General features: G+C 34.5%; 1 long non-coding RNA gene across 1 annotated transcript; it reads right to left on the bottom strand.

The window, feature by feature from the left end:
• Window positions 1–7,748: 7,748 nt before the first annotated feature.
• Window positions 7,749–9,174, bottom strand: LOC122306765. The gene is made up of 2 exons (XR_006241510.1): window positions 9,029–9,174; window positions 7,749–8,216 (listed from the first exon to the last, which is right to left on the bottom strand). It is a non-coding gene; the product is annotated as an uncharacterized LOC122306765 (long non-coding RNA).
• Between the last annotated feature and the right edge of the window lie 3,815 nt (window positions 9,175–12,989).

The raw sequence follows: 12,989 nt of genomic DNA, 5'->3' as shown, positions 1-12,989 counted from the left end.
TACAACGAAACCTTTGCCCCGGTAGCAAAACTTGTTACTGTTCAGACATTGTTAGTAGCTGCCTCTATCAAAGGCTGGTTTCTTAAGCAATTTGATGTTCAAAATGCTTTCCTACACGGTGACTTGGAAGAAGAAGTTTTTATGCGGAAGCCTCCTGGTTACTTCAAAGGCTCACCAAATCAGGTTTGCCGCCTACACAAGAGTCTCTATGGCTTAAAACAAGCCCCACGCCAGTGGTACTCAAAGTTTTCTCAAGCCTTACTCACCTACGGTTTCCATCAATCTAAGGCTGACCACAGCTTGTTTACTCGACTGCACAATGGTTCCTTCACAGCACTTCTCGTCTATGTTGACGACATCATTGTGGCCAGCTCAAGCATGGACTCCATTGCTGCCCTTCAGTCCTTTCTCAGTGAACATTTCCGGATTAAATGTCTTGGTAATCTTCGTTACTTTCTTGGGATTGAAGTAGCTCGTTCTTCCAAGGGTATATCAATTTGTCAACGAAAGTATGCCCTTGATATACTATCTGATGCTGGTGTTCTTGGTACTCGACCACTCAAGTTGCCCATGGAACAAAACTTGAAGCTTCGCATTGATGATGGACAGCCTCTCTTGGATCCTCTCCCTTATAGACGGTTGGTTGGGCGATTAATATACCTCACCATTACTCGCCCGGATATCAGCTACGTTGTCCATGTCTTAAGTCAATTTATGACTTCTCCTACTTCCTCTCATCAGCATGCAGCTCACCAAGTTCTCCGCTACATCAAGAATGCCCCTGGTCAGGGTCTTCTTTTCCCCCCCAGCAGCTCTTTTCACCTCAGAGGTTATACTGATTCGGATTGGGCCTCCTGTCCCAATTCTCGCCGCTCCATTACGGGCTTTTGCATCTTCCTTGGATCCTCCTTGATTTCATGGCGTTCAAAGAAGCAAACTGTGGTTTCTCGCTCCTCCGCTGAAGCTGAGTATCGAGCCATGGCCACCACTTCTTGTGAGCTACAATGGCTGTCCTACATTTTACAGGATTTGCACATCTCGGTTTCTCTTCCAGCTGACTTATATTGTGACAATCAGGCTGCATTACATATTGCAGCCAATCCGGTGTTTCACGAGCGCACAAAACACATTGAGATCGATTGTCATCTCATTCGGGAAAAAATTCAAGCAGGTTTTTTACGCACATCTCATGTTAGTTCTTCACTTCAGCTTGCGGATGTCTTCACCAAGGCACTTCCTTCTACTCAACTTAGCTTTCTTTTGTCCAAGATGGGAATAGAAAATATCTATTCTCCATCTTGCGGGGGGATATTAAAGAATGATGAGTCAGCTGTCACACAAACAAGAGCAAAACCGAGAGAGAGCAACACCACTACATGCCTAACAGATTCCCAACAGTTTTGATCATTACGTTTGTGCTGCACATATGCTTGAGGGCACTTTTGTATATTCCATCTCTAATATTGTATATTCCTTTTTTTTCCTTTTTCCTCTTGTATATATAGGCTACTGTACATTTGCTCAAATTACTTTTCGGTAAAGGAAATAACAGAGTAACTTTTTTCATCTCTTTCACTACTCTGCTGCATTTTTCTTCCAGCAAACCAGACCTTTACACATTCTATCAATGGGTAACTACCATTTCCACTTTTACAATACACATGTGCCTAGCTCATCTTCTAAAAAACAAAAGTTAGATTTCTTTGTGATGGGATGACTAGTTTCCACCTTTTACAAAATTCATATTATCCTACGCTTGAAACCTGAAGTCAAGTTTATGAAAAGATCTCTTTTGGTTTTTTATTTTGATTTACTATCAATTATTCTGCTGTGTAAGTTATGCAATATCATTATTCTCACATGTCCTTAAACTGACCTTGTTTTCATCTTCCTATTTTCAAAAAACATGGGGAAAGAAATTTTCAGGCCAGATAGACTTAGGTCTAGCTCCTTGGTAATGGATGTAGCGTCATCAAATGCAGTGAAGATAGTATGTGGGTTTTGTCAGAAGCCATTGAGACAGGGAACTTATTTCCTTGGAAGTAGATTGTCTTCTGGTGAACTCTCTGTGGTGGCAATTTTAGTTTGTGGTCATGTTTATCATGCAGAATGATTGGAGCAGAGAACATGCCTCGAAGATAGACGTGAGCCAACATGTCCTCTGTGTTTGGGATTGCTCTCTCGGGATTGTGACTCGGGTGGACATGAGTAATTGGAGAATATATTATACTTTACACTAATTTACTGGTCATCTAGAAGTTGCAGTATTGATCGGTAGATGGAAATACAACCAGTTTTTGTATGGACATCAAGGTGTAAGAAGGGTGAGGAATTTGGCCTTACATTTTATTACCTATAAACAACTTACAAGTGTTGAAGTTTTATGTATTTCACTTGATTTTATTGCAAGTTTTTCCCTAGGCAGATCAAAGTGACTGGCTTATGTTTATCTAAAGAGAGAGATTGCTAGTTCATGTTTTTGTTTTATATTTAGCACTATAAATAATGTAATCTTCTGTTATTATATTTGGTAACTTCTGCAGCTTGTTACTCTCCTTTCAATGCAGAAGTGGAGAGTGAAAATAGTTGATGGTCTCGGTTGGCACTAGGTGTCTGCAACTTCAACCTCAAAACCATTCTACTGCGAGACGGTTGTATATTTGGTGCATATCGTCCTTTTAAGCTAGGTAGAGATATCTGAATTAGAGATATTTGGTCTCCTCAGCCATTTTAACTTGTTTGGAAAATAGCATTAACTTTGGTTGCATGTCTTCATCGTACTATCAGATATTGTTTAGAGGAACAACATGATACAAATCAATGTCTACATATGAAAAGCACTGTACATCATTACCATAAGTTTTAACCTTAAGGTTGGATTTCAGTAGTTGTTGCTCAAGCACGGCCAGTTGTCCGATGCCGCTCCTATCTCTTTAAGGGTTGTCAATTTTGAAACGACAGGCCTTTTGTCCTTGAGAAAACCATCTAGTAAGTGTCCCCTGATAGGAACAATTGGATAGGCTTTAATCAATACTTTCAAAGGCAATAGTCTTGAGTTCATGTAGATTCTCAGCCTCCTCATGCCAACCAAGGAATATGGCTTAGAAAAGGCATGTAGATTTTCTTTTATGCTATTACTAACTTATAGTTGGTGGAAGAAATTCTTTGTGTACAGAAAACGATGTGATGCATTTTAGATGCCGAAGGAAAGAAAACCATTCAATCAAAGTGATTCAATTTGGTTTATATGACATTCTACTCGTCAAAACAGTTCATCAATGTTAATGACTTGTAAAATGTATCTCATGATGATCCATGTTGGCGAGATTTCTTAATGCTCATCATATGGGAGGGACACAGTCCAATTTCCACCTATGTTCTAATGACAAGCTGCAATCCGCAACTACACTTCAAAGAAAAAATCTATTTGCAAGTTCATTTACCAACACATCATTTATATTAAAGCTTTCCACATTAGTTGACTATTTTTACTTTCCTTTTTATATCTATATTGAGTCCTACGACAACTGTATTTATATACTGGCTTGTAAATTTCACAACTCCACTTCAAATATAATCAAACGCTGGTTTGATACCATGGTTACCGACCAAGAGTAGCAAAACTATACAACCATGTTGATATGATTGAACATAACAACTGCGCAACTGCAAATTCACATACAACCTATAAGCTTGCCTTGCATGTAGATTTATTATGCCCCGTTCCCTTGCACCTAGTGCAAAAAACCAACCTCTTGGACACTCCCTAACTGCTGGTCTACTCTTTTGGTTGGCTTGGGGGCCGAGACGTGCAAGGAGGAAGTAGAGGTAGAGAATCTAATGCAGTTTTTTCATTACTTGAAGGAATGGAAATGGTAGATAAAGGGTTTATGGACATAGAATATGTTAGACGGAAGCTATCAACTGTGAAGTACCCTAAATAGTGATCATACACATTCCTGCCTGTAGAATTAAAGACAGCAATAGCATGGCGGCAAGGTAGCCCAGAAGCTTTCCATCCTAGATAAGTACAATCCCACTTATCAATATCCACCCCATGAATGGAATCATCATGAACTTTGAAAAGGGTATCAGATGAGAACAATACTTTCAAGCCCAGTGCTTTTGGAGTTTCTTCTTGCAATTTTTCCTCCTTGGGTGTAGTAAGTTTTGTAGACCACCTACTCGATTATGTTTGACGAGTTTTAATCAACTCCATCAACGTCTATCTTAGAATTTCAACCTTCTATATTATCGGTAGCTCCTGCACTTCCTCTATCCAGTTGGTGTATGTCTCTCTTACATTTTCAATGATATGATTATAGCGCTCACCCTTAAATACTGCATTTGTCCAGTGCTCTGGCTCAACTTGCAAGACCCAATCATATGCTTTTGAGGACACACGTTTATTTTGCTCAGTACATATTCTAAAACCATCATGTTGGACAACATGGGCAACATACACAAAAAAGCCAGGCAAAGAACCCCTTCCGTCTCCATGAAATGGGCCTTTCCTTTCAAGTTTTTCTTGAAGTTTTCTATTAGATGGAATATCGAATATCCATAATGAGCCTTCTAAAATACTTCAAGTACTAACTTCTTTAAGCCCTTATCTCTGTCAGAGACAAAAGTTAAGAATATTGAAGTAGATATTGCTAATTTCAACTACTCCAAAAACCAATGCCAATTCTCATCATTCTCGATATCTACTACAGCAAATGCAACAGGGAAAACACCGTCATTACCATCCAAAGCAGTAGCTGTTAACAAAACCTCATGGTACTTTGATTTTAAAGATGTGGCATCAAGGAAAAGAAGGGAGCAACAACCATTTTGAACACCACATATTGTAGCATGCAAGGATACAAAAAGGCTCTGAAATCTTTTATCTTCAGTAGCGCAAAGCTTAACAAAACTACCAGGATTTGCCTTCATCATCTTCTCGCAAAACACAGGAAACTGCTTCTTTATATGAACCCTGAAGTTGCTCCCAGGCATCCTCAATTCCACGCCATACTTGAGGATAATTTAGCTCAATCCCAAAATCACGAAGAATGTTGTTAGCAATTTCCTTTTGTTTGTGATGTGGGCTACCTTGTCATATTTCCTTTATGATACTCACCAACCAATTCTTTGATGGATGAGCAGACTTCCAAGATTCCCCTCCACATGAATGCAATTTATTCATTTTTTTTAATCCTGAAGGACTATGAGGATGAGTCCCAAGAAGCATGAATCCTCCAAGAACAGCCTTCTGATATACATGTGCAACTAGCAAGGTAAGTGTCATTCTTTTTTAACGTGTACATAAAACAATGTGCTATGGCATATTTCTGGAGCGCATCCCGAAATTCATACACACTTTTGAATACCTGACCAACACCAACAATGCCATCTTTATAAGATGAAACTAATTTTTTAGGTGGAACATCACTTGAACTAGCAAGGATAGAGGAACTGACGAATCTTCTTCACAGGCTGAAGTATCTTTTTGTTGCTTTGGATTGTTGGTTGCTATTGTGGCATTGCAATTTTGGGTGTTCCTTTTTCTGGATGAACTTTTCCTTTTCTCCTCAATATAGTCAGTGACAACAACAATAGCAGGACCATTTGCACTAACTTTCCAAGATGCAGTTTGCCTTCATTTTGATCATGAGCAGTTGCATCAGTGGCAACAGTAAGGGAACCAGTTGCATCAATGGCAACGGCAAGGGAACCAGCTAGATTGGAATAAGCAGCATTTGGATTATATTGACACTATTTACAGCTGCTATAACGAATATAATGGAGTCAACAGGTCTCTTTACAAGAAGAGAGACAGGGGAAACTAGACCAATGCTAGAATTAGCATTAATGCGTTCTTCAGTTGCATATATTGCAACAGGAGGAGCCGCAACGACATGGGGTGCAGCAGCAGAGGTACTGAAGTCAGCAACAGGGGGTACAGTTTCAGCTACTTTTATTGCACTTGCCTGGCAACAGATAAATCGTGAGATTCAAAGCAAACAAAATTTGCAGATTTGCTGCAATCACCAGCCTATAATCAGTCACCATGCACTGTATACAATACAGAAAGTCATTATCTCCATTTCATTAAAAAGCAACAAGGCTTTATTCTTCTTCCCATTGTGTCTTTTGATGCAATGAGTGACCTGAAAGCTTTTTTAACACCCCCAGCTGAGCAATGGTGCTCAGAAAAGTAGCAATATTGATTGTTTGCGACTAGAGAAATAGAAACTTTAGCATCCTGCTCCTGCAAGTAGGATGTAACAAAACAAAGCAAAAGAATAAAGAGGAAGAAAGAAAGAAATACTGCTACAACTGTTCAAGACTTCACGATCAAAACATGCTCTCCCCATGACAAAAAATCAACAGTTACTAAACTACCATGAAATTTACACATCCTTTTGAGGTCTTTGTCATTTGATAAACTGATAAAGAGTTTGTCTGTTTCCTGGGAGGAAATACTTTATGGATATGGAATTACATTCCAAATTCCACACTTCAGCTAATTTTAACTTGAGATCTTCAAACACGGTTTCACAATTGATATCTATTGCATGTGCCTCACCTCCAGTGTATGACATCGATCCATCCTCATTCGTGACAAACTCACCACCAAACTGGCAAATCAATATAAGCTTTCGTCTTGCCATTGTAATGAACTTCATGTTCCAAATAATATAAAAAAGTTACTTTCCCTCCAGTTTAGTCTCCAACTTTTCATCCACTATGGTCATTGTCTACATTTAGTACTTGGTGATGTTATTAACTATGACACATACAAGGTCAATCATGTACATAAAATTCAGTCACGATGGTAGTTAAAATGCATCCAATAAGTTGATTTGGAAAAAGCTTACAATCTTTTCATGAAAAGTATTGACCAATCAAATTTGTTCATTGGTCTGCAAGAAAATGTTCCCATGGAATAATCTTTTCATTTTGTTTTACAAAGCAATGAAACCACCAATGTGGGAGTGAAATATGAAGGCATGACTACTATGGCCAGAACAACAGAAAAATTCGCTTATAATCTTTTATAATGCTCTTCTTGTATCACTATATCATCAAGCATTAGTGATGATTTTGTATATGTCCTACGTACTTGGCTATTGCCTATCCTTACCATCAATAAAATTTTGTTTACTGATAAAAAAGAAAATCTCTTATAACACTCTGTTCAACTAGTGTATAGAGAAATAAATAGCTAGCTTTAAAGGGCTTTGGAGAATACAATACTTTTCAATTCCACATTTTTCAATTTGATATAAAAGAAGATGGAGAATAGAAATATCCTATTGCTATGGAACATCCAAGCACCAGGTCACACGGTGTGGGTAATGGTTTATTTGAAGTGTATAACATATTGAATTGATGAAACTACCACAAAATGCAATTGACTATATATCCATTTCTCCACTCAAATTTACTTACAACAAAAATCTCAACTCAAGTGATACAAATCTATTTAGCACTGATATGTCAGGACCAACCAAGTGATGGCCTAATGCATACCACAGAAAATTGGTGAAAGAGTCCTATTTTTTATTCAATTACAAAAAAGTCCAAACAAGCAAATGGTAGTGATGGCAAATTACTCCAATACCTACAATTCAAAAAACAACCAACCAATGTCAGTAGTAAAACATATAAAAGGTTTATGAAATAATGGTTTGGTGGTGAGTTGCCTTAGTTGATCTTCTTCCTTTTTTTTTTTTTTTTTTTTAGAAGAGCCGAAAGTCACATGTCCAATTGTGACCCCATCCCAATTTTATTAATAAACCCTCACTTGTGGCTGAGGAAAACCGTGGTTACAATCGGAGGCCTGGGGATACAAGTATAAAATAAGACCAAAACCAGACCTCAAGAAAACAAAAGAAACTCAACAACAAGACCAAACCAAAAGAAAAACAAGACCAAAACACAAAGAAGCAACCTGCGAGAAAAAACCTGCACGAACATAAAGTCAATAAGAACTTAAACCAAGGCAAGAAAAACATACCTAGAGAGAAGCCCCCTAGCAAATACGACGAACTTTCCGAATATAGGGAAGACCCCCTCTGTCAAGCCTAATGTTACCTCTAATGGAAGCCGGCAACTCGGATAACAAAGTCCAGGAACCAGTTATACCTTTAGCGCCCATTTTAGCAAAGCCATCAGCAACTGAATTACTTTCTCTATAGCAGTTGATCTTCTTCCTTTACTCCTATTTGCTAGTTCAAATATTAACCAACCAAATTCTCCATTAAAAAGACTCAATTAAACATAATCTTCACCATCCGGTTTCCCAACGACCAAACTAAACAACCTAAGACCACTGATTCTGCATCCTTAGATTTATGTTTGTAGATCTCAAGTAAAACTCAACAAAGCTATACAAGAGGTGCATTTCAACCCAGCCAAGTGTTCTTACTGTAATAAAACTCTTACAATTATTTTCTTTAGTAAAAGAAAGAACCTCTAGACATTATTAAAGACGAATCAAGTTAATGTAGAAAAGCATCCAATTATTCTTCCTCTATAAATGAGAGGATATGGATATGAATGAGAAACCAAATTCACCATATTAACCAAGACAATGACAAAACACTGTCAGTGGACTACCAATGCAAAGCAATGACACATCGTTTACAGCAAAGTCCATGTGGTCTAACTGAAAATCATATATGAAGGTACAACATGCTTTTCTCAATTGGCCAACTTAAATCAGCTCAGCAACACAGTCAACCAAACAAGACGCTATATGATTATCCACCCACCAAATACATCAAAGTAAGCACTTTTTATAAAAATGCTATAAAATGCATGAATCCTGAGTTCAATGCATTTTATTAAACTACTAAAGAGACCCACGTTTATAACACCTATGAAAATGGTTTAACTATATGAAGAAGAATATTATTAATTGTGAGTAACAATGAAATGAAAGAAACAGAAATATTTAGAGTGAAAATAATAGGCAATAGAATTAAAGTCGAAATCAAAATTTGCAAGTACGTAGAAAGAGAAGGGCGGGGGGAATTACCAGAAATGGTGGTGCAGGGACTTTCAGGTGGATGAGAACCCTAGACTTGGGGGCTTTTTGGAAATAGGGATAAAATAGTTCGATGTACTGAAAGGAGGAGGACAGATGAAGGAAGGGTTGAAAAAGAATTATATGTTAAATATGGTGCTGTTGTTGGAATTGAAAATCTTTAGATACGGTCTCTTTTGCAATTATATGTTAGAGTAGTGCTAGCCCGAGAACTTGCCAAATAAAGTAAAAAGTTTATTTTATTTTTTTCATTCATTTTTTTATATTCTTAAATATTTTTTTTAAAATAAAAAAATTTGCAACATCACTAAAAAATACTTCTTTAATCACTAAGTAAAAAAAAAAACATTCAGAACACTACTTCGGGACCCAAATTCGAGTCCCAAAATATTTTTGTATGTGTTAAAACATGATCTGAGAAATAAAAAGATTATACAAAATAAACCCACAAACCAATGTGGTTTTATGAAATCCATTAAATCTGGTTTGTAATAAAAACAACTTTATAATCTGACGTACTATATCAAGCCATATAAATTTGTTAGTTTATTTTTATGTAATTCGTTTGTGATTAAAATATTTTTCTTATTTAAATCTCATTATTGATGATGTTTCATTTACTCTGGAGAAATGATATTTGTATTTGTAAATATGCAAGCACTTCAATCAGTTTTAAAAAGATAATATATACGGAACCCAATCTTTTTCAAAGCGACTGCACCTTACTTGCATATTTTATAATTATATATAGCATTACTCAACATGTCATTTTAAATTTCAAACTACCCACCACTCATTTTATAATTTACTATTTTTGATGTCTAATCATCAATATCATATATATATATATATATATATATTATTACTATTGGATATCAGAAACAAGATCACTAATTTTGGGGATGCATGGATTCTTGAAAAAATTTCGAACGTCACTTTTGTGTAATTTAAAAGAAAATATTTCGAGATGAGAACCCTAGACTTGGGGGCTTTTTGGAAATAGGGATAAAATAGTTCGATGTACTGAAAGGAGGAGGACAGATGAAGGAAGGGTTGAAAAAGAATTATATGTTAAATATGGTGCTGTTGTTGGAATTGAAAATCTTTAGATACGGTCTCTTTTGCAATTATATGTTAGAGTAGTGCTAGCCCGAGAACTTGCCAAATAAAGTAAAAAGTTTATTTTATTTTTTTCATTCATTTTTTTATATTCTTAAATATTTTTTTTAAAATAAAAAAATTTGCAACATCACTAAAAAATACTTCTTTAATCACTAAGTAAAAAAAAAACATTCGGAACACTACTTCGGGACCCAAATTCGAGTCCCAAAATATTTTTGTATGTGTTAAAACATAATTTGAGACACAAAAAGATTATACAAAATAAACCCACAAACCAATGTGGTTTCATGGAATCCGTTAAATCTGATTTGTAATAAAAGTAACTTTATAATCTGACGTACTATATCAAGCCATATAAATTTGTTAGTTTATTTTTATGTAATTCGTTTGTGATTAAAATATTTTTCTTATTTGAATCTCATTATTGATGATGTTTCATTTACTCTAGAGAAATGATATTTGTATTTGTAAATGTGCAAGCGCTTCAATCAGTTTTAAAAAGACAATATATACGGAATTCAGTCTTTTTCAAAGCGACTGCACATTGCTTGTATATTTTATAATTATATATAGCATTACTCAACATGTCACTTTAAATTTCAAACTACCCACCACTCATTTTATAATTTACTATTTTTGATGTCTAATCATGAATATCACACACACATATATATATATATATATATATATATATATATATATATATATTATTACTATTGGATATCAGAAACAAGATCACTAATTTTGGGGATGCATGGATTCTTGAAAAAATTTCGAACGTCACTTTTGTGTAATTTAAAAGAAAATATTTCGAGTTTCTAGAAATTGTTTTTACTCAAGAACTAGAATCTTAGAGTCGAATGATGCATATTATAAAAAACCAAACTCTTACAGCGAGTCAGTCCCTCGACGTTATTATATATATAAATCTTAGAGAAATGTCATTTATCATCTCTACACCACACGCTAATATGTGATTTGACATTTTTATCTTTATATTTAAAAAACATATGTACACATAAATATATGTGTCAGTGTGTGTTCAAATAAGATAATAAAAATGATAAATCATATATTAGCATATGTTGTAGAGGATGACAAGTAGAATTTTTTTAAATCTTAATAGTTGAATTTTAATTCAAAAATTCTATGTGCACTCACTTTAGCATATTCTTTGTACACTTCACTACTATGGTTGGCAGTATAACATTTTTTTAATATAAAATAATTTTTTGGTCAATTATATCAATGAAGTGTGTAAAGACAATATAAAAATGATTGTAAGTAGCAGAAAGACTATTAATTCACAAAAATAAAGTTTATTTTTTCCTTGTTATATAGTTCTTTTCGATGGAATAACAAAGTCAACAGAACTCATCTATCTCACGTTTTTGTTTTGTTGGGATCATGGTTTCTACTATCTGGTTGCACATATTGCAAATAAGATTCAATCAAGAATGAGGAGAAGCGAGCTCCATAGGTTGGCTCCCTCATTCAACGTAAACAACCATGATGGAATATTTTATCTTCATATCGTACGTCATAATTGGAATACAGATGATGCGGTACTTTCATCCTATCACAACATATCATGTAACTAAGATTATTTATGTAAACATTAATTTGAACTGACATGACATCTTATAATAATAAAAATATTACACGTTCTTACTCTAGTTGTACCTAGTAATTATCACTGATCATCTCATCTCATACTATACAAGATTGATAGGTACTTTAAGGAAGTATCTATACCTTCTTTTTCTTACGAGCTCATTCTTTATTCTTTTTATTAGATTTTCAATGGTATATGGTACTTTGTCTCCACTAATGTATATAACATATGCAATGTACTTGTTTGACAATTAATAAATATTTGTTGGCTAAATCTTGACTTAATCATGCATAAACAAATTAATCCCAATATCATCATTTTGATTTGTAAAAGAATGGAATCAATACTGATAAAAGAATTACTAATTTTATTATTATGCAAGAAGTGTGGAATTATCTTTATTGAATTGATATGCACGACTTATTGACGACATTGTACAATGACATTAATGTTTAAATTTTCTCTTGGCTCGAGTCTTGTTAGATGTTGAGATGTAACATATTATATATTTGTATGTATGCATTTTCATTGTGAATGAAGCATTTGATATTATTAAAAAAAAAAAAAGGGTATGGTATTGTCTTTCATCACCTTGCATCAATACATTTTACAACACGTCATTGTAGTTTATGCTTTTCTTCAGCATGTCTTGACTTTAGAGTCCTGTTTTAAATTTCTCCATGGGATCCCTTTGAATCCATCTAAGGTCTTTCCTCCAAGTAATTGTTTGGCAAGCTAGAATGAATGATTCATGGATGATTTTTAGGAAAAAAAAGTGTACCCAAACACGAAATTGGGATCCATTCATGTTATGTTTAGAGTAATTTTACATACATTTATAAAGTGCGTAAACACCATATAATCATTTTAAAAAATAGTGGAATTTATTATTAAAAAATCAATTTTTTTATGTAGATCCTATGTTTTATTCACTTTTTTCAAAGTAATTATACGGCGGTTGCACAATTTATAATTGCAAATATCTTTTTTCTAGTATTTATTATTGATTATGTTTTGTCAATTTAAATTTAAATATCTCTCTTGTTGTCAATTTAAAATAATCCTACTTTTCATAAAAATGTTAAAAATATATATATAGGTTAATTTGGTTACACACAGAATATAATAAACAGTTTAACTTTTTTTAAATACAAAAATAAAACTAATATTAAAAAATTATATTATAATAATATTTTATTCAACTTTTAACAAAAC

The sequence above is a fragment of the Carya illinoinensis genome, chromosome 4 (genome assembly GCF_018687715.1).
Source record: "Carya illinoinensis cultivar Pawnee chromosome 4, C.illinoinensisPawnee_v1, whole genome shotgun sequence".
NCBI classification, from domain to species: Eukaryota; Viridiplantae; Streptophyta; class Magnoliopsida; order Fagales; family Juglandaceae; genus Carya; species Carya illinoinensis.
The sequence above is the reverse complement of the archived record's forward strand: the minus strand, read 5'-3'. Positions and strand labels throughout refer to the sequence as shown.